This window comes from Dendrobates tinctorius, unplaced genomic scaffold (genome assembly GCF_039654945.1).
Source record: "Dendrobates tinctorius isolate UK_male_01 unplaced genomic scaffold, ASM3965494v1 ptg000145l, whole genome shotgun sequence".
Taxonomy (NCBI): domain Eukaryota; kingdom Metazoa; phylum Chordata; class Amphibia; order Anura; family Dendrobatidae; genus Dendrobates; species Dendrobates tinctorius.
Genome location: NW_027361812.1, coordinates 12,528,949 through 12,552,565, shown reverse-complemented (window position 1 = coordinate 12,552,565; position 23,617 = coordinate 12,528,949).

Here is a 23,617-nt window from a genome sequence, read left to right as displayed (position 1 = left end):
TGCAAATCCTGCGTTGGAGAAGGAAGAGACGACGGCAGTGGATTCATCCGATAAATGCACAGAGGTTTACCCTTGGCGTGTTTTCTACACTGTATCTTGAATTGAGGGATAATCCGGACAAGTTCTTTAACTATGTGCGCATGAGGCAGGACTTGTTCGAGATATTGGTGGAGCCTGTCGGAGCGCAAATCTGGAGACGGGATACCTACATGCGCTTTTCTATTTCACCGGCGGAGCATTTGATGGTGACCCTCCGGTAAGTAATCTATTTTTTAAAATGTTTCAGATTCTGCAGACTTTTATTGTTATGTTATGGCTTGTAGTTTGCATTAATTTTACTTTTTTTACCAGATTCCTGTCAACTGGAGAATCCTTCACCTCCCTCCATTTCCAGTTCCGGCTTGGGATTTCAACAATATCTGGAACTGTCCAACAGACCTGCCGGGCATTGTGGGATTGTCTACACGAGGAATACATCCCACAGCCAACACAGGAGAGGTGGCTGGAGATTGCGGACAACTTTGAACAAATCTGCCAGTTTCCAAATTGCATTGGTGCTGTGGATGGGAAGCATATTAGGATTGTGAAACCCATCGGATCTGGATCAGAATTTTTCAACTACAAGAAATTCTTTTCAATTTTACTTATGGCCATTGCAGACGCCAAATGCAAATTTATTGCCGTGGACATTTTTTGCTTATGGGCGTTCAAATGATTCTCAGGTCTTCAAGATGTCCGCAATGGGCCATCGTTTGTATGGAGACAATTTTGATTTCCCACCTCCAAGACCACTCCCTGGAACAACAGGCCCACCAATGCCATTTGTGTGTGTTGGTGATGACGCATTTCAACTGTCCAAACATCTTCTCAAGCCATATGGTAGTCATGGATTGATACACGGGAAAAAAATATTTAACTATCGATTGACCAGAGCGCGAAGAGTGGTGGAGTGCACTTTTGGGATTTTAACTGCAAATTGGAGAGTGCTGTTGACGGCCGTAAAAATTAAAACTGACACTGTGGATGAGGTGGTGAAGGCATGTGTCATCCTGCACAACTTTGTACTTTCAAAGAAACTTGTTTCAATGGAAGAAAATGTTTGTGAAACCACCCTGTGGGATTATCAGCAGACAAGTGTTCGGAGTACTGGGTCAGTGTCAAGAATGAGGGACACATTTGCGGATTATTTTCTGTCACCAGAAGGAAGATTGGAGTGGCAAGATGACAAGGTATAATTTTTTTTTTTTTTTTTTTACCAAGGTTCCTTTTTTGGATAAGAAAAACTTTAGTAATTTTTCCTTTTTTAGTTTTGATACCTTCACACAAATTTTTTTCCTTTTTTAGTTTTGATACCTTTACAAAAATTTTGGGTAATAACAGTGTTGTGTTTTATTACCTGTACACCACCAGTGTAATTTACCAAGTGTTGTGTATTTGCATCTGTAAACAACCGGTGTACTTTGAAATGTTACCATGTGTTGTGTATTTGTATCTGTACACCACCGGTTTACTTTGAAATGTTACCATGTGTTGTGTATTTGCATCTGTACACCACTGATGTACTTTGAAATGTTACCATGTGTTGTGTATTTGTATCTGTACACCACTGATGTACTATGAAATGTTACCATGTGTTGTGCATTTGTATCTGTACACCACCGGTGCACTTTGAAATGTTACCATGTGTTGTGTATTTGTATCTGTACACCACTGGTGTACTTTCAACCTTTTTCCAAGAACTTAAGAAAAAAAGGAAAATACACAATAAAATTCTTTTGAAACAGAAACATGTTTATTTTGCAATTTTTTTTCAAAATTATAAAATGTTTTAATATTTTTGAGAAAACTGTTTTTTGTTTTTTTTCATAAAACTGTTTATTTTTTTTTATGAAATTAAATATATAACAGAGTACAGATGCCGATATTGTTGGGTGGAGATATCAGCGGAGGGGTTAACAGGGTTGACCACATCGAGGGGGGGTGGAGGACTGGGAAGGGAGTTGCTGAGGATCAGAAGTGGAAGGGGGGTTGAAAACATGAAGTTGGGATGGGAGTTGATGGACAGAGGAGGTTTGTGGGAACATTGAAGGTGTGTGTCGGGGTGGGTATGGTGAGGGTATTGGGGTATAATGCAATGGGGAAGGAAGGTACTGGGAAGAATGGAATGGGGAACTAGAGAAAGGAGAGGGAGTGGTAGGAGGATGGATGGTGGTAGGATGATGGATGGTGGGGGAAGGATGGACAGAGGGAGGATGGACAGAGGGAGGATGTGATGGAATAGGTGAATGGGTAGAATGGGATGCTTCGGAGAGTACAGCCACTAGAGCATTGTGACAGGCTTGCATCACACGCATCTGCTGGTGAGTACTTAAACCTTCCATTTGCCGGACAGCTGACTGAAAAAAAACATGTCTCGGCACCTGGTTTGACTCTGCATTCATCCGTTCCATGTAGCTTCTGAGTTCCATGATACTTTGATTTATCATGTTCAACCCAGAAGCTAACTGTTGTCCAAAAGTGTGGAAACCATTCTGGACGGATGAGTTCAGACTCAAACAGTCAGACAAGGTCATCCTTTCCTGACCTCTCAGACGCTGCCGACCAGAACCAAAAGTTGGTAGAGATGTTGCAGCAGTGTCAGAGGGGTGGGGTAAAGGGTACTGTAAGTCGTCACCAGCAGCTTCATGTGATGAAGTCTGCCCTGCTGCTGCAGTGCTGGTGGATGGGATAGAGGGACGAGACAAGAGGGAAGGTAGAGAGGGGTCGGATACCTCGATGTGGTCACCGGGGCGGTCTCCGAAGGGATCCCTCCAGAGGGAGGCAACTCAGAAGCAGTTTCCCGAGTGCTGCAGATGGTGCTAAAAAAGAGAAAAAAATATATATTAATATATTTATATTTCATTTAACGTTGCTGAAAAAAAAATAGGTTAAACATGTAAACATTTGTACTACAGAAATGGTGTGTGGAATATTTACCTTCTGCTCACCATCGTTGACCGGAGGAACGACAGGGCTCTGTAATGTTTATACGGGGTGCTCCTGTGTCCTCCCAATCCACTCGGGGCCTGCATCTCCTTGTTGAAGTCCCTCTTGAAGTGATCCCAGAGCGACCGCCACCGTATGATAACCCTGTCACCTGTGAAGGAAAAAACAAAGTGGTTAGTATTCAACACTTCACATGCTGGAATATAAGTTACTGAAATTGGAATACTTACGCACAAAATCCCTGGCCCTCGCATCGAGCTCCTCCCAGTTCTCTACAACCTCCGAACACACCTCATCCCATAGCCGTCGGGTGGTTGGTTGGTCGGCATGTAAGCGGTTTGCCATGTTCCACAGCGGCTCCCGTGGTTGGACAACCTCAATGAGGAGGTCGACATCAATAACAAGAGCCTCTTCCACATGTCGTTGGGGAGCACGCTGTGAAACCTGTGAAGAAAAAAGATAAACAAAAAAAAATGATTACATTCAAACACATGAGGTTCATTAATCAATCACCCAAATAAAGTGTTACTTACCACTCGCCGATCACCAGATGCAGCACCTCGACGACGCTGGGATGTCTGAAGACTGTAGAAAAAAAAAAATTTTAGGGTTGTATGGATGCGTAGTTATTGTGTGTGCTGTGATGAATGTTTGCGTTGGGTGTAGCATTATGTATGTATGTGTTTTTTTATCTGCTACACTTACACTCTGCGCGCCCCCTCCTTGCATTTCTCCACCCTGCATGTCTCCTCCTGGAAGCTCCTCAGATTCAGCTTCCTGTGAAAACATAATACATGCATATAGGGTTAAAAAAAAATGAAAAAAGAGTAAAAAAAATAAAATTTTTACCTCAGTTCACTGATGCTGTGAGGGGGAGCTCCCAGAAGAAGACATATTAAACTGCTGCAGTTTTGCTGGCGGGTCTGCTGCGGAATTGCTGGCGGTTCTGCTGCAACCTTGCTGGCAGGTCTGCTGCAACCTTGCTGGCTGGATCTGCAAGTATAAAGAGAATTTTAGTAACCTAAAAAAAAATTCTTCATTGGTATTAATGTGTGTAATTCCCTGAAACTCTCACTGAGAGTATACCCAAGTGTTTGCCCTGAAACTCTCACTGAGAGTATACCCAAGTGTTTGCCCTGAAACTCTCACTGAGAGTATACCCAAGTGTTTGAATGTGTGTAATTCCCTGAAACTCTCACTGAGAGTATACCCAAATGTGTTTGCATGTGTGTAATTCCCTGAAACTCTCACTGAGAGTATACCCAAGTGTTTGCATGTGTGTAATTCCCTGAAACTCTCACTGAGAGTATTCCCAAGTGTTTGCCCTGAAACTCTCACTGAGAGTATACCCAAGTGTTTGCATGTGTGTAATTCACTGAAACTCTCACTGAGAGTATACCCAAGTGTTTGCATGTATAAATTCCCTTACAATCTCTCACTTGAGAGTATAACCACACTTGTATACCAAAAACCAACACTTTAGCGGATTCCGCAAAATAGCGGATCCTGGCGGATCTGCCGCCCATAGGCGCCCATTCTACCGCATGGCGGACGACGGCAGATCCGCCGTCTCCCGCCATTTTGACGGCGCCAAAAAACGTTGCAAAGTCCGTTCACCTCAGACAGAATCCGCCAGGAATCTGGCGGATCCGCCAAATAGCGGACGTAACAGATGACCATCCTCCAAAATCTGCCACTAATGTATCTCTATGGGAAAAACTGGCAGATCCGCCACAAGAAAAGCGGATCCGCCATTTTCAAATTTTGGCGGATTTTGACTGATTTGAAAAAACTGATGTGTGAAACAGGCCTAAGAAGTTAGGACAATTGAAGCAATGAATGCTGATACTTCAGGTGACATACAGGAGAGTGACGTCACCTGATTGTGCTGGTGATGTCACTCCTACGCCGCAGAGGAATAGAAGATGGAAGCAGTGTGAGTGCTCCAATGGTGCCAAAGAAACAGGTGAGTTTTATTGGGAGGTAGGAGGAATCGTTTGAAGGGACAGAATGGCTAATAATGATTGAGAGGGTACAGCATAGAGCAGAGATCCCCAATCTGTAGCTTGGGAGCCACATGTGGTTTGCAGAATCATGATGGTTCACAGCTGTCTCCCCTCCGAATGATGGGCCTCATAGCCCCTGATTCCTTTACTGATGGTGGTTCTGTAGTCATGTACTGACAGTGGTTATGGTGATGTATTGTACTGATAATGGATGTGATGCTGCATTTCTGTACTTATAGTGGTTCTGATGATGCAGTCATGTACTGTAATTGGTTCTGATTCTGTACACATGTAGCAATCCATGACTAAGATAGTGTGACACATGGCTATGTTAATAAAGTATTGTGTGGTCTGACAAGTTAAGGATAACTACATCTGTATTTATGTTAGGATTTGGCATTCTACAATGTTTAATTTTATAATTAATGCTCCTATCAGTGTGCTATATACTCACTGTCAAGATTAACTTTGCTTGATGACTCCAGCGGTTATCACATGACCACTTGTGATTTTCATACATAGTGCCATGCACCAAATAGGTATGGAGGGGGTCTAAAAATTGCTGAAAATGATGGAAACAGCTTGGGGAAGACCCCTGAAAGCATCTCTGAATCCCAGATTGCTTCTGGGACCAATGCTGTCAGGGTATTACGCCACTGTTACGGACTGACAATAAAACATACAAAACTGCACTTAAAATGGATTTGACTGGAAAAAATGTTAAGAAACATTCTTTCCAGGATAATGACTTGTATATAAGCTAAAATAAATATAGTCATATGTTAAAGTTTGGGCACCCCTATTAATGTTAACCTTTTTTCTTTATAACAATTTTGGTTTTTGCAACAGCTATTTCAGTTTCATATATCTAATAACTGATGGACTCAGTTATATTTCTGGATTCAAATGAGGTTTATTGTACTAACAGAAAATGTGCAATCTGCATTTAAACAAAATTTGACCGGTGCAAAAGTATGGGCACCCTTATCATTTTCTTAAATTTGAACACTCCTAACTACTTTTTACTGACTTCCTGAAGCACTAAATTGGTTTTGTAACCTCATTGAGCTTTGAACTTCATAGCCAGGTGTATCAAATCATGAGAAAAGGTATTTAAGGTGGCCACTTGCAAGTAGTTCTCCTATTTGATTCTCCTATGAAGAGTGGCATCATGGGCTCCTCAAAACAACTCTCAAATGATCTGAAAACAAAGATTATTCAACATAGCTTTTCAGGGGAAGGATACAAAAAGTTGTCTCAGAGATTTAACCTGTCAGTTTCCACTGTGAGGAACATAGTAAGGAAATGGAAGAACACAGGTACAGTTCTTGTTAAGCCCAGAAGTGGCAGGCCAAGAAAAATATCAGAAAGGCAGAGAAGAAGAATGGTGAGAACAGTCAAGGACAATCCACAGACCACCTCCAAAGACCTGCAGCATCATTTTGCTGCAGATGGTGTCACTGTGCATCGGTCAACAATACAGCGCACTTTGCACAAGGAGAAGCTGTATGGGAGAGTGACGCGAAAGAAGCGGTTTCTGCAAGCACGCCACAAACAGAGTCGCCTGAGGTATGCAAAAGCATATTTGGACAAGCCAGTTACATTTTGGAAGAAGGTCCTGTGGACTGATGAAACAAAGATTGAGTTGTTTGGTCATACAAAAAGGCGTTATGCATGGAGGCTAAAAAACACAGCATTCCAAGAAAAACACTTGCTACCCACAGTAAAATTTGGTGGAGGTTCCATCATGCTTTGGGGCTGTGTGGCCAATGCCGGCACCGGGAATCTTGTTAAAGTTGAGGGTCGCATGGATTCAACTCAGTATCAGCAGATTCTTGACAATAATGTGCAAGAATCAGTGACAAAGTTGAAGTTACGCAGGGGATGGATATTTCAGCAAGACAATGATCCAAAACACCACTCCAAATCTACTCAGGCATTCATGCAGAGGAACAATTACAATATTCTGGAATGGCCATCCCAGTCCCCAGACCTGAATATCATTAAACATCTGTGGGATGATTTGAAGCGGGCTGTCCATGCTCAGCGACCATCAAACTTAACTGAACTGGAATTGTTTTGTAAACAGGAATGGTCACAAATACCTTCATCCAGGAACTCATTAATAGCTACAGGAAGCGACTAGAGGCTGTTATTTTTGCAAAAGGAGGATCTACGAAATATTAATGTCACTTTTATGTTGAGGTGCCCATACTTTTGCACCGGTCAAATTTTGTTTAAATGCAGATTGCACATTTTCTGTTAGTACAATAAACCTCATTTGAATCCAGAAATATAACTGAGTCCATCAGTTATTAGATATATGAAACTGAAATAGCTGTTGCAAAAACCAAAATTGTTATAAAGAAAAAAGATTAACATTAATAGGGGTGCCCAAACTTTAACATATGACTGTAAGAGAAAAATATGCTTCTTCACACCTTCGTCTATGTTTAGACATATTGTTTTTTTTTTTTTTTTTTGCACGTTTGCATTGCTTGATGCTAGGGATGAGCGAGTAGTGAAATTCTCGGACTTGCTGTACTTGTTACGAGTACCTCATAATACTCGGGTACTCATAACGAGTAGTGAGTCGAATGTGAGTTTATAGGAAATGCGAGTAATGGGCTGTGCTGGGCTGTGCGGGGTTCTGTGCGGGACTGTGCTGGGCTGTGCGGGACTGTGCTGGACTGTGCCGGACTGTGCTGGGCTGTGCGCAGACTGTGCGGAGACTGTGCCAGGCTGTGTGGGACTGTGCTGGGCTGTGCGGGACTGTGCTGTGCGGGGACTGTGCGAGACTGTGCTGGGCTGTGCGGGACTGTGCTGGCCTGTGCGTGGACTGTGCGGGACTGTGTGGGTACTTTGCCAGGTTGTGCAGGACTGTGCTGGGCTGTGCGGGACTGTGCTGGGCTGTGCGGGGACTGTGCTGGGCTGTGCGGGACTGTGCTGGGCTGTGCGGGGACTGTGCTGGGCTGTACGGGACTGTGCTGGGTTGTGCGGGACAGTGCTGGGCTGTGCGGGGACTGTGCGAGACTGTGCTGGCTGTGAGGGACTGTGCTCGGATGTGCGGGGACTGTGCTGGGCTGTGCGCAGACTGTGCGGGGACCGAGCTGGGCTGTGCGGGACTGTGCTGGGCTGTGCGGGAACTGTGCGGGCTGTGCCGAATATTGCGAGGTGAGTAGTGAAATACTCACCAGGATTTGAGTACCGCGAGTACCGCATTACTCGCTGAGTACCGAATCCTAACAAGTATACTTGCTCATCCCTACTTGATGCCTGTCATACTCTATCCCTACTGCCATACCTAACCCTAGACAAAGTGCAGATAAGAGCATTATTCCCTGACTAGATGCCTGTCGTACACTATATCTAGTGCTACACCTCATGCTACACAAATTGCAGATAAGAGCGGTATTGTGGAATATAGAAGAGATTTAAAGTGGCCCTGAAAAGATTTTTTCAAAATTTTTCTAAAAATGGCAGTTTGGAGAAGGCACCCTTCAAATATCAGGGACCTGGAGCAGTTTGCCAAAGAAGAATGGTCTAAAATTCCAGCAGAGCATTGTAAGAAACTCATTGATGGTTACCGGAAGCGGTTGGTCGCAGTTATTTTGGCTAAAGGTTGTGCAACCAAGTATTAGGCTGAGGGTGCCAATACTTTTGTCTGGCCCATTTTTGGAGTTTTGTGTGAAATGATCAATGTTTTGCTTTTTGCTTCATTCTCTTTTGTGTTTTTTCATTTAAGACAAATTAAATGATGATAATAATACCAAAGAATTTGTGTTTGCAATCATTTTCAGGAAGAAACTGAGTATTATCAGACAAAATTGCAGGGGTGTCAATACTTTTGACCACAACTGTAAACCCACGCTAAGTGAGCTATTTTTTTTTAACAATGTATTATTTGCAATATAACACTATTACTGGAGATAGTGCATGAGTTTCTATCTGGAGATAGAAGCAAATAGTAGCTGATGCAATATATACATTAATAAGCATTATTTCAGCAACAATTGTATTTTGAATCCCATACAGACTATCAAGGACCACCCATGTTATCTTGTGACATTTTTATCAAAACAGATAAAAGTAGGCTACTATACACTTGGTCTGGGGCAACTCATAAAGTCCCACGGATTCCAGTACCACCTTTATGCTGATGACACTCAGATCTACCTCTCTGGCCCAGACGTCACCTCTCTGCTGTCCAGAATCCCAGAGTGTCTATCAGCCATATCCTCCTTCTTCTCCTCTTGCTTCCTCAAGCTCAATGTGGACAAATTTGAACTCATCATCTTTCCGCCATCTCACAGATCTTCCTTACCCGACCTATCTATAACAATTAATGACATCACGCTTTCCCCAATACCGGAAGTCCGCTGCCTCGGAGTAACCATTGACTCTGCCCTATCCTTCAAACCGCACATCCAAGCTCTTTCTACCTCCTGTCGCCTCCAGCTCAAAAATATTTCCAGAATCTGTCCTTTCCTCAACCCTCAATCTACTAAAATGCTTGTGCATGCCCTAATCATCTCCCGCCTCAACTACTGCAACATCCTTTTCTGTGGTCTCCCTGCTAACACCCTCGCACCTCTCCAGTCCATCCTTAACTCTGCTGCCTGACTTATTTATCTTTCTCCTCACTACTCCTCAGCTTCACTCCTCTGCAAATCTCTTCACTGGCTCCCATTCCCTCAGCGTATCCAGTTCAAATTACTAATACTGACCTTCAAGGCCATCTATAACCTGTCTCCCCCATATGTCTCAGAACTAATCTCCTGATACCTTCCTTCACATAATCTCCGGTCCTCCCAAGACCTCCTTCTCTCCTCCACACTTATTCGCTCCTCACCCACCCACCTCCAAGACTTCTCCCGAATTGCCCCTATCCTCTGGAATTCTTTGCCCCAACATGTCCGACTATCAACCACATTTGGATCCTTCAGGCGGAACCTGAAAACCCACCTCTTCAAGAAAGCCTACAGCCTGCAATGACCCCGCTACCACCTCACCACTACTGGAGATATCACCTCAACCAACACTGAAGCTGCTGCAACCCCCCAACCTACTGTCTCCTTCCCCACCATCCAGTAGCATGTAAGCCCGAAAGGGCAGGGTCCTCTCCCCTCTGTATCAGTCTGTCATCGTTAGTTTGTTTACTGTAAGTGATACCTGTAATTTGTATGTAACCCCTTCTCATGTATAGCACCATGGAATCAATGGTGCTATATAAATAAATAATAAGAATAAGAATAATACTTTTGAAATGGTTAATGAATATGTGTAACATAAAACGGTTTATTTAACCCCTTCACCCCCAAGGGTGGTTTGCACGTTCATGACCGGGCCAATTTTTACAATTCTGACCACTGTCCCTTTATGAGGTTATAACTCTGGAACACTTCAACGGATCTAGGCGATTCTGAGACTGTTTTCTCATGACATATTGTACTTCACTTTAGTGGTAAAAAATTTTCGCTATAACTTGCGTTTATTTATGAAAAAAACAGAAATATGGCAAAAATTTTGAAAATTTTGCAATTTTCAAACTTTGAATTTGTATGCCCTTAAAACAGAGAAATATGTGACACAAAATAGTTACTAAATAACATTTCCCACATGTCTAATTTACATCAGCACAATTTGGGAAACAACATTTTTTTTGTTAGGAAGTTATAAGGGTTAAAATTTGACAAGCGATTTCTAATTTTTACAACAAAACTTACAAAACCATTTTTTTTAGGGACCACCTCACATTTGAAGTCACTTTGAGGGGTCTATATGGCAGAAAATACCCAAAAGTGACACCATTCTAAAAACTGCACCCCTGAAGCTACTCAAAACTACATTCAAGAAGATTATTAACCCTTCAGGTGCTTCACAGGAGCAGAAGCAACGTGGAAGGAAAAAATGAACATTTAACTTTTTAGTCACAAAAATAATATTTTAGCAACAATTTTTTTATTTTCCCAAGGGTAACAGGAGAAATTGGACCCCAAAAGTTGTTGTCAAATTTGTCCTGAGTACGCTGATACCCAATATATGGGGGGGAACCACTGTTTGGGCACAAGGCAGGGCTCAGAAGGGAAGGAGCCCCGTTTGACTTTTTCAACCTAAAATTGGCTGGAATTGAGATCGGACGCCATGTCGCGTTTGACGAGTGTCTGATGTGCCTAAACAGTGGAAACCCCCCACAAGTGACCCCATTTTGGAAACTAGACCCCCTAAGGAACTTATCTAGATGTGTGGTGACCACTTTGAACCCCGAAGGGCTTCACAGAAGTTTATAACACCCGGGCGTGAAAATAAAAAATCATATTTTTTCCACAAACATGATCATTTAGTCCCCAATATTTTGTTTTCCCAAGGGTAACAGGAGAAATTGGACCCCAAAGGTTGTTGTCAAATTTGTCCTGAGTACGTTGATACCCAATATGTGGGGGGGAACCACTGTTTGGGCACATGGCAGGGCTCAGAAGGGAAGGAGCCCCGTTTGACTTTTTCAACCTAAAATTGGCTGGAATTGAGATCGGACGCCATGTCGCGTTTGACGAGCGTCTGATGTGCCTAAACAGTGGAAACCCCCCACAAGTGACCCCATTTTGGAAACTAGACCACCTAAGGAACTTATCTAGATGTGTGGTGACCACTTTGAACCCCCAAGGGCTTCACAGAAGTTTATAACACCCGGGCGTGAAAATAAAAAATCATATTTTTTCCACAAACATGATCATTTAGTCCCCAATATTTTGTTTTCCCAAGGGTAACAGGAGAAATTGGACTCCATAGGTTGTTGTCAAATTTGTCCTGAGTACGCTGATACCCAATATGTGGGGGGGAACCACTGTTTAGGCACATGGCAGGGCTCAGAAGGGAAGGAGCCCCGTTTGACTTTTTCAACCTAAAATTGGCTGGAATTGAGATCGGACGCCATGTCACGTTTGACGAGCGTCTGATGTGCCTAAACAGTGGAAACCCCCCACAAGTGACCCCATTTTGGAAACTAGACCCCCTAAGGAACTTATCTAGATGTGTGGTGACCACTTTGAACCCCGAAGGGCTTCACAGAAGTTTATAACACCCGGGCGTGAAAATAAAAAATCATATTTTTTCCACAAACATGATCATTTAGTCCCCAATATTTTGTTTTCCCAAGGGTAACAGGAGAAATTGGACCCCAAAGGTTGTTGTCAAATTTGTCCTGAGTATGCTGATACCCAATATGTGGGGGGGAACCACTGTTTAGGCACATGGCAGGGCTCACAAGGGAAGGAGCCCCGTTTGACTTTTTCAACCTAAAATTGGCTGGAATTGAGATCGGACGCCATGTCACGTTTGACGAGCGTCTGATGTGCCTAAACAGTGGAAACCCCCCACAAGTGACCCCATTTTGGAAACTAGACCACCTAAGGAACTTATCTAGATGTGTGGTGAGCACTTTGAACCCCCAAGGGCTTCACAGAAGTTTATAACACCCGGGCGTGAAAATAAAAAATCATATTTTTTCCACAAACATGATCATTTAGTCCCCAATATTTTGTTTTCCCAAGGGTAACAGGAGAAATTGGACCGCAAAGGTTGTTGTCAAATTTTTCCTGAGTACGCTGATACCCAATATGTGGGGGGGAACCACTGTTTAGGCACATGGCAGGGCTCAGAAGGGAAGGAGCCCCGTTTGACTTTTTCAACCTAAAATTGGCTGGAATTGAGATTGGACGCCATGTCACGTTTGACGAGCGTCTGATGTGCCTAAACAGTGGAAACCCCCCACAAGTGACCCCATTTTGGAAACTAGACCCCCTAAGGAACTTATCTAGATGTGTGGTGAGCACTTTGAACCCCCAAGGGCTTCACAGAAGTTTATAACACCCGGGCGTGAAAATATAAAATCCTGTTTTGTTCCCACATAAATGATCATTTAGTCCCCAATTTTTAATTTTCCCAAGAGTAACAGGAGAAATTGGACCCCAAAAGTTGTTGTTCAATTTGTCCTGAGTACCCTGATACCCCACATGTGGGAGAAAACTACTGTTTGGGCACACGTCAGGGCTCGAAAGGGAAGTAATGACGTTTTGGAAAGCAGACTTTGATGGAATGGTCTGCGGGCGTCATGTTCCATTTGCAGAGCTCTTGATGTTCCTAAACAGTAGAAACCCCCAATAAGTGACCCCATTTTGGAAACTAGACCCCCTAAGGAACTTATCTAGATGTGTGGTGAGCACTTTGAACCCCCAAGTGTTTCACTAAAGATTATAATGCCCAGGCGTGAAAATATAAAATCCTGTTTTGTTCCCACATAAATGATCATTTAGTCCCCAATTTTTAATTTTCCCAAGAGTAACAGGAGAAATTGGACCCCAAAAGTTGTTGTCCAATTTGTCCTGAGTACCCTGATACCCCACATGTGGGAGAAAACTACTGTTTGGGCACACGTCAGGGCTCGAAAGGGAAGTAATGACGTTTTGGAAAGCAGACTTTGATGGAATGGTCTGCGGGCGTCATGTTCCATTTGCAGAGCCCTTGATGTTCCTAAACAGTAGAAACCCCCAATAAGTGACCCCATTTTGGAAACTAGACCCACTAAGGAACTTATCTAGATGTGTGGTGAGCACTTTGAACCCCCAAGTGTTTCACTAAAGATTATAATGCCCAGGCGTGAAAATATAAAATCCTGTTTTGTTCCCACATAAATGATCATTTAGTCCCCAATTTTTAATTTTCCCAAGAGTAACAGGAGAAATTGGACCCCAAAAGTTGTTGTCCAATTTGTCCTGAGTACCCTGATACCCCACATGTGGGAGAAAACTACTGTTTGGGCACACGTCAGGGCTCGAAAGGGAAGTAATGACGTTTTGGAAAGCAGACTTTGAGGGAATGGTCTGCGGGCGTCATGTTCCATTTGCAGAGCCCTTGATGTTCCTAAACAGTAGAAACCCCCAATAAGTGACCCCATTTTGGAAACTAGACCCCCTAAGGAACTTATCTAGATGTGTGGTGAGCACTTTGAACCCCCAAGTGTTTCACTAAAGATTATAATGCCCAGGCGTGAAAATATAAAATCCTGTTTTGTTCCCACATAAATGATCATTTAGTCCCCAATTTTTAATTTTCCCAAGAGTAACAGGAGAAATTGGACCCCAAAAGTTGTTGTCCAATTTGTCCTGAGTACCCTGATACCCCACATGTGGGAGAAAACTACTGTTTGGGCACACGTCAGGGCTCGAAAGGGAAGTAATGACGTTTTGGAAAGCAGACTTTGATGGAATGGTCTGCGGGCGTCATGTTCCATTTGCAGAGCCCTTGATGTTCCTAAACAGTAGAAACCCCCCATAAGTGACCCCATTTTGGAAACTAGACCCCCTAAGGAACTTATCTAGATGTGTGGTGAGCACTTTGAACCCCCAAGTGTTTCACTAAAGATTATAATGCCCAGGCGTGAAAATATAAAATCCTGTTTTGTTCCCACATAAATGATCATTTAGTCCCCAATTTTTAATTTTCCCAAGAGTAACAGGAGAAATTGGACCCCAAAAGTTGTTGTCCAATTTGTCCTGAGTACCCTGATACCCCACATGTGGGAGAAAACTACTGTTTGGGCACACGTCAGGGCTCGAAAGGGAAGTAATGACGTTTTGGAAAGCAGACTTTGATGGAATGGTCTGCGGGCGTCATGTTCCATTTGCAGAGCCCTTGATGTTCCTAAACAGTAGAAACCCCCCATAAGTGACCCCATTTTGGAAACTAGACCCCCTAAGGAACTTATCTAGATGTGTGGTGAGCACTTTGAACCCCCAAGTGTTTCACTAAAGATTATAATGCCCAGGCGTGAAAATATAAAATCCTGTTTTGTTCCCACATAAATGATCATTTAGTCCCCAATTTTTAATTTTCCCAAGAGTAACAGGAGAAATTGGACCCCAAAAGTTGTTGTCCAATTTGTCCTGAGTACCCTGATACCCCACATGTGGGAGAAAACTACTGTTTGGGCACACGTCAGGGCTCGAAAGGGAAGTAATGACGTTTTGGAAAGCAGACTTTGAGGGAATGGTCTGCGGGCGTCATGTTCCATTTGCAGAGCCCTTGATGTTCCTAAACAGTAGAAACCCCCCATAAGTGACCCCATTTTGGAAACTAGACCCCCTAAGGAACTTATCTAGATGTGTGGTGAGCACTTTGAACCCCCAAGTGTTTCACTAAAGATTATAATGCCCAGGCGTGAAAATATAAAATCCTGTTTTGTTCCCACATAAATGATCATTTAGTCCCCAATTTTTAATTTTCCCAAGAGTAACAGGAGAAATTGGACCCCAAAAGTTGTTGTCCAATTTGTCCTGAGTACCCTGATACCCCACATGTGGGAGAAAACTACTGTTTGGGCACACGTCAGGGCTCGAAAGGGAAGTAATGACGTTTTGGAAAGCAGACTTTGATGGAATGGTCTGCGGGCGTCATGTTCCATTTGCAGAGCCCTTGATGTTCCTAAACAGTAGAAACCCCCCATAAGTGACCCCATTTTGGAAACTAGACCCCCTAAGGAACTTATCTAGATGTGTGGTGAGCACTTTGAACCCCCAAGTGTTTCACTAAAGATTATAATGCCCAGGCGTGAAAATATAAAATCCTGTTTTGTTCCCACATAAATGATCATTTAGTCCCCAATTTTTAATTTTCCCAAGAGTAACAGGAGAAATTGGACCCCAAAAGTTGTTGTCCAATTTGTCCTGAGTACCCTGATACCCCACATGTGGGAGAAAACTACTGTTTGGGCACACGTCAGGGCTCGAAAGGGAAGTAATGACGTTTTGGAAAGCAGACTTTGATGGAATGGTCTGCGGGCGTCATGTTCCATTTGCAGAGCCCTTGATGTTCCTAAACAGTAGAAACCCCCCATAAGTGACCCCATTTTGGAAACTAGACCCCTAAGGAACTTATCTAGATGTGTGGTGAGCACTTTGAACCCCCAAGTGTTTCACTAAAGATTATAATGCCCAGGCGTGAAAATATAAAATCCTGTTTTGTTCCCACATAAATGATCATTTAGTCCCCAATTTTTAATTTTCCCAAGAGTAACAGGAGAAATTGGACCCCAAAAGTTGTTGTCCAATTTGTCCTGGGTACTCTGGTACCCCACATGTGGGAAAAAACTGTTTAGGCACACGTTGGGGCTCGAAAGGGAAGTAGTGTTGTTTTGGAATGCAGACTTTGATGGTCTGCTGGCGTCATGTTCCATTTGCAGAGTCCCTGATGTGCCTAAACAGGAAAAAAACCCACATATGACATCATTTTGGATACTAGACCCCCAATGAACAAATCTAGATGTGCCCCCAACTAATCTAATGTAAATTAGTAGTGCATGGAGGTGTGGTACAATTTGAAGCAATCCTTCATGCACAGGCCAGGTTTTTCGGGGCAGGTGTCGCACTGGTAAGTGGTGTCCCTGCGTATTCCTTTTTTGTAACACACTCGACACCTTTTTTGCGGCTTACCTTTTCTTGGGGTTGGCGGGACCACCCCCGGAAAATGCTGACCTGGGACAATACGAGCACCTTCAGTTCCTGAAGTACTGGGGCCCGCTCCTTCCTGAGCGCCAAACATCATGGCCTTAACCACTACCTCCTGGAAATGAAGGTACGCCGTATCGCTGGGGCATGCACATTGTGACAGCAGGAATGCGTTGAGCATTGCCATTTGGACGATGTGCACGGCCAGCTTTTTGTACCACACCTTGGCCTTCCTCAATGCATTGTACGGTTGGAGGAGTTGATCGGAGAGATCAACTCCCCCCATTTTTTTGTTGTACCCCACTACACATGTCGGTTTGAGGACCTGTGTAGAGGTACCCCGTACAGTGCAGAGGGTACTGCCATCACCGTGTATGGTGGTCAAGAGATGGACATCTCTCTTGTCCTTGTACTTGACCACCAGCAGGTGGTCGCTACATTGGGCTCTGCTCTCACCTTTTCGGAGCATCTGCCCAAGTAGCGTCTTCGGGAGGCCTCTCTGATTTTTGCGGACAGTACCGCAGGCTGCGGTACGTCGCTCAGAGAGGGATTTGTAGAGTGGGATGCTGGTATAAAAGTTATCAGTGTAGAGGTGATAACCTTTATCCAGCAGTGGGTGCACCAAATCCCACACAATTTTCCCACTCACTCCCAGGAAAGGAGGACACTCAGGGGGTTCAATCCGGGTGTCCTTCCCTTCGTAAACTCTAAACTTGTGGGTGTACCCTGAGGTACTCTCACACAACTTATAGAGTTTGATTCCGTACCTGGCCCTCTTACTGGGCAGGTATTGACGGAATCGCAGCCTTCCCTTGAAGTGAACCAAGGACTCATCCACGCAGATGTCCCTTTGGGGCACGTACACTTCAGCAAACTTTTTGTTGAAGTGTTCGATGACTGGCCGAACTTTGAACAGACGGTCAAAGTTGGGGTCATCTTGTGCGGGACACGCTGCATTATCAGTATAATGCAGAAACTTGTGGATGGCCTCAAAACGCGTCCGGGCCATGACCATTCGGAACACTGGAGTGTTGTATAAAATATCAACACTCCAATATTGCCGAATTTCCGGCTTCTTCAGTATCCCCATATGGAGGACCAGGCCCCAAAACTGCGTCATTTCAACTGCGTCTACAGGAGACCAGTTTGAAAATGTTGAACGCAGGTTTTGCTCCAAAAATTGACGAGCGTACAAATTAGTTTGCTCCACCATGAGGTTAACAAAATCCTCAGAGAAAAAGACTTTGAAAAAGTCAATTTCTGTGAGGCCGGTGGTGTCAAACTTGATTCCTGATTCTGCCACAAAATCAGGAATCAGTGGCTCGTAATTTTCGGGGGGCGAGGTCCATACGGGGAGCACTGGGTCAGCTGCGGGCATGGTGGGCGCTGCCTCATCTTCTGTCCTGGAGCGTCTGCGTGGCGGTTCCGCAGGACCCGAGGAGGAAGATGAGGAGGGGGAAGAGGAAGAAGAAGAGGATGAAGAATCCGAAAAATAAAGAAAAGTCGGATCGTCATCCAAATCGCTATCAGTTTCGGAGGCAAGTAAAGCATATGCCTCCTCCACTGAATAGCGCTGTTGGGATGAATTTGATGACATTTTTGTGTAAATATGGTGCTTGGGTGTACACTTTATTGAAAACTGTATGTGTACGTGAGGGGGGGGAGTGATTGGTGTAAACTTTCTGTAAAGAAAAAGCTGTGGAAAAAAGTATAAAACAGCAGGCCCTAGCTGATAAGTGTCACTTATCAAAACTAGGCTGCTGGATGTGCGCACGGGGTGGCGCAAGGGGGGGGTGGAAAAAAAAAAAAAGGAAAACGGCAAACTCTGATAAGTGAACTGTGTCACTTATCCAAGTTTCGCAGCTGCGGGATGTGTGTACGGAGGGGCTAAGGAAAAAAAAGCGAGCTCAAGTGTTGATCGGTGAACTGCGTCACCAATCAACGCTCGGCGGCTGCGCACGGAGGTGGCGCAAAAGTGGGGTGGAGGGGGGTAAAAATAGGGGGAAGGGGGATGGGGAGATTGGGGTGGCTGAAGAGAGATTGGGCAGGGATCAACAGTTAGGGTTGTAGTTAGGTGGCACAAAGGGGGGTGAAAAAAATGAAAAGCGGCAGGCACAAGCTTGGATAAGTGACGTGTGTCACTTATCCAACTTTTGCGGCTGCGGGATGTGTGTACGGAAGTGGCGCAAAGGGGGCTAAGGAAAAAAAAACGAGCTCAAGTGTTGATCGGTGAACTGCGTCACCAATCAACGCTCGGCAGCTGCGCACGGAGGTGGCGCAAAAGTGGGGTGGAGGGGGGTAAAAATAGGGGGAAGGGGGATGGGGGGATTGGGGTGGATGAAGATAGATTGGGCAGGGATCAACAGTTAGGGTTGTAGTTAGGTGGCACAAAGGGGGGTGAAAAAAATGAAAAACGGCAGGCACAAGCTTGGATAAGTGACGTGTGTCACTTATCCAACTTTTGCGGCTGCGGAATGTGTGAACTGAAGTGGCGCAAAGGGGGCTAAGGAAAAAAAAGCGAGCGCGAGTGTTGATCGGTGAACTGCGTCACCGATCAACGCTCGCCGGCTGCGCACGGAGGTGGCGCAAAAGTGGGGTGGAGGGGGGTAAAAGGGGGGTGAAGGGAGGTAAGAGGGGGGTGAAGGGGGGTAAGAGGGGGGGTGGAGGGGGGATGGGGGATGAAGATAGATTGGGGGGTGAAGATAGATTGGGCAGGGGATCAGGGATCAATTAACACAATTGTAGTTTTCTTTCTTCTTCTTCTTCTTCTTCTTCTTCTGCAGGGATTGTGATGCTACAAGCTGTGGCACCACAATACCCAGCACAGGAGCTCTTGCTGCGTCCGACCTCTCTGCAGGAATCCTCAGCTAGAGTGAGGACCCCTGCAGACAGGTCAGACAGGTCAGAGGCAGGTCAGGGGGCAGGTCACAGAGCGGTCACATCGCTGCTGTGACCTGTCATTGGTGGGATCGAATGATTACATCGATCCCACCAATCCCTGATCTGCCTGGTGACCATGGCAACTGCCTAGAATCGGAGCTCACAGCTCCGATTACTAGGCAGGTCATGCCCAGGTCACCAGCAGGGCACAGAGCGGTCACATGGTGACCGCAGCTGTGCCCTGTGGTTGGCGCGATCGCCGATCTAATCGATCGCGCCAGCCAACTCCTGCAGGCCCTGCTGGGCCTGCATCAGGCTCCAGCACGATCGGTGCTAATATAGCACCGATCCTGGCCGGTACTGGCAGGGCACAGCGGCGATATAGCGCCGCTGTGCACTGCGATTGGCGCGATCGATCAGATCGGCGATCGCACCAATCCGGGCGCTTTTTGCCGGTGCCTGGCGTTGCCAGGCACCGGCTCTAGGATCGAGTACATCGGTACTCGATCCCCGCCTAGGACATCATTGTTTCAGCCAAGCTGATTGGCTGAAACAATGAGAAACGCTGCGATTGGCTGTTCAGAATTGAACAGCCAATCACAGCGCTCTGGATGCCGGGGGGGCGGGATCGCAGCCCGGGATGCCGACGCCATCTTTTCTAAGGTGAGATGGCGTCGGAATTTTAATGCGATCACCGCGACTTTAGTCGCGGTATCGCATTAAAGGGCCCGACGTACTATCCCGTCCCCGGTCATACGGGCCCGGGTACCGTGGACGGGATAGTACGTCGGATGGCAGGAAGGGGTTAAACAATAAGTAATTTTCTGACTTTCTTATCATTAAAGTGAACCTGTCATGTCGCCTAACATTATTAAGATTTAGCAGTACAATGTTGCCTTACTGAAAGCATCCTATATGCAGAGGCCTAACCATGGTTCTCAGACCCACCATCTTGCAACCACAATAAGTCTTTGTCAGAAGTGGGGCCTAATAACATGCCATTCAGAGTTAAGGGACGTTCACACAAACATGTTTTCAGTCCATATACAGTCTGTGTGCACAGTAGATCACACATTGACAGTACAAGGACTAATGCTAGCCTATGTACTAGTGCGAATAGGTAATTTTCCATGCAGAGGAGACTAGTGCATGTAAATAGTAGCCAGCTACTGCACAAGTCTGCTATGCGGACGAGACCATGTCTATCCATTAGACAATTATAGCAATCATGCCCATTCAATAACTTAAACTTTCTCATAAAAAAACTTGATTACACATTGCTGATCAACCCATGGGGAGAAAAGGAAATAATAATAATAATAATCTTTGATTATATAGTGCCAACATATTCCGCAGCACATTACAGTATACCAGTTTCAAAACACAAGTCATAAGTAACAACGTAACAATACAATAATTAAAACAAAATAAGACGACCCTGCTCGTGAGAGCTTACAATCTACAATGAGGTGGGGGAGATACAAGGTACAGGTGTTTATTTACAATGGTGTATTTACAATGATGGTCCAGCCATCTTGAGGTAGTGAGGGATGGATGGAGATAGCCCATTTACTACACATGCACACTTACACATAGAATGACTTTGATTAGTGAACATGATAGGCCGCTCTGAACAAATGTGTTTTGAGGGAGCGCCTGAAACTATGCAAATTGTGGATAGTCCTAATTTCTTGGGGTAGAGCATTCCAGAGGATTGGCGCAGAGCGGAAGAAGGCTTGGAGTCGGGAGTGGGAGGTATGGATTAGTGCAGAGGTTAGTCGAAAGTCGTTTGCAGAGCGCAGCAGTCGATTAGGCCGATAGACAGAAATGAGGGAGGATATGTAGGGGGGTGCCGCATTGTGGAGCTTTGTGGGTGAGAACAAGTACTTTGAATTGGATCCTATATTGAATCTGCAGCCAATGTAAGGACTGGCGAAGAGCAGACATGTCTGATTAGCCAGATAGATGACCATGGCTGCTGCGTTAAGTATGGACTGGAGAGGGGATAGTCGAGTAACGGGGCGGCCAATTAATAGAGCGTTGCAGTAGTCCAGGCGGGAGTGGATCAATGCTACAGTGAGTGTTTTTGTCTCCATGGTGAGAAAATGGCGGATTCTAGAGATGTTCTTTAGGTGTAAGCGGCAATAGCGGGCAAGAGATTGTATATGGGATGTGAAGGAGAGATTGGTGTCAAACATATCACCCAGACAGCTGGGTGCTGCCGGGGTGTTATTGTGGTGCCACCCACAGAGAGGGAAATGTCAGATTTAGGGAGGTCAGCAGACGGCGGGAGCAGAAGAAGTTCAGTTTTGGAGAGGTTGAGTTTCAGATAGAGAGCGGACATGATGTTGGAGACTGCGGACAGACAGTCACTGGCGTTCTGTAGTACTGTCATAACGTGCAGGAGAGATATATGTCACCACGGAACAGGCAGACCAACAGTCGACTTCCTCTCCACCTCTTCATGGCGTCTGACAACAGAACACTGTCTTGCTCTGCGTGGGGCTCTCCTCCCGCCATACCTTTCCTTCCAGGGGCGACACTCCCTCCAATTAGTAGGACCTTCAGAGGGGTGAGCAGATCTTTGCCACCGCCGTTCTCGTGTAGGGAAATTTCTAGACAGGTGTCCCACTCTTCTGCACGCCCAACACTCACGGCTGCATCTATCTAGTGGGCGCTTTGGTCTGTATCGCCGACCTCGGTGGGAAGCGTCGCTCATCGGTGGTTGCTCTTCACTCCTGGACACATGATTATGCTCTGGAGCTGTTGCTGAAGTCTTCTTCATGCTCCACTCTTCTCCTCCTCTATCTTTCTCTGTGTGTTTCCACCCATTCCCTCGGGACATGCCGCTGGTCTCCAAGACAGCAGTTAGGGCTTCTCCCAGACTCTCAAACTCCTTCCAGATTCTTCTTATCTTCAGCCGGGAATCCCGGGTCCATGCCGTCTCTTCTTCATTCGGGCTGAGTACTCCACAGTTGCAGCATGTAGATGGTCTTCTTCGCTGAGCGGCACTAGTCTCACATTGGGGGCAGTGTCTACAGCAGGGGCCCTCTTATATTCAGCCATTTCTTCACGGATCCACTTAATCTCTTCTTTCAGGGCTTCCAACCATTGAGGGGCAGCTACCACCCTGCTCCATACTTTCCCCACTGGTGCTAACACTCCCTGCTCCTGCTCACGCACGCGCGCCTCACTCCCAACCTGAAATTCATGTCTGGTTTCTCCCGCATGCGCTCTCGCAAGGCCTGCTTCATCAACACGTCTCCCAAGCCCGTCACCAGCTGTTCTCGCAGCACAACGTCAATTGACCCTACGCCTACACCGTCCCTCCGTTTATTAGCAGTGTGGAGCTCTTGTAGGGTGTTCATAAACTGAGTCACGATCTCGCCCTCTCTTTGTACTCGGCAAAACAGTCGCATGCGCAGCACCCCTATGTCAGTGGGGTCCCCATGCGTCTCCTCAAGTATCCGTAATACTTTGTCCAGGGTATCTCTCCTGGGCCATCAATTCTATCTCTGCCTCCAGGGCTGGTGTCATTGGATGCATCCGCATCATTCCCGGGATTCGCTCAGTCCAACCCCACAACATCACATTGCTCCCATTAAACCTTGGCATCTTATTCAACATGGCTCCCAGCGGAATGCTAGTCCTGGGGCCTTCCCTGACTGCTTGGTCCACCTCGTCCATGCCTTCGCGTGACATCCTGCTGACTACGCTAAGTGTAATAACGTGCAGGAGACATATATGTCACCAAGGAACAGGCAGACCAACAGTAAAAGGGAGGTTTATTTACAGGGGATAATACTGGTAAAACATACAGTATAACAGAGATTGAGATATTACAGATTATATCAACAGCAGAGAGACATATATGGGGTTCAATCAGTAGAAAAGGTATTCTCCTATGAGACAAACTTATCAGTCCCGGGGGTCTTGTTTGGAGGGATTCACTCTTGTCCAACGTTGGCACCGAGGCACCAGTGGTGCTTGTGGGTCGCCCTCCCAGGGCTGCGGGGTACTCGGTACCGGGCCAGTGTCAGCGGGATGTGTCACAGCAGCGGTGACCCGAACCGTGGCCCAAATCAATGGCGGGGATGTGAATAGTGTAATGGAATAGAATAGTTTGTGACGCCACCTGTGGTGTTTGGCAAGGGAGGTGTCAAGCCGACGCTGCAAACAGATCCTCTGGGACAGATGGTGTGGTGCAGCAATGATGGTATAGCCCTCCACAGGCAGAGCTGTTGT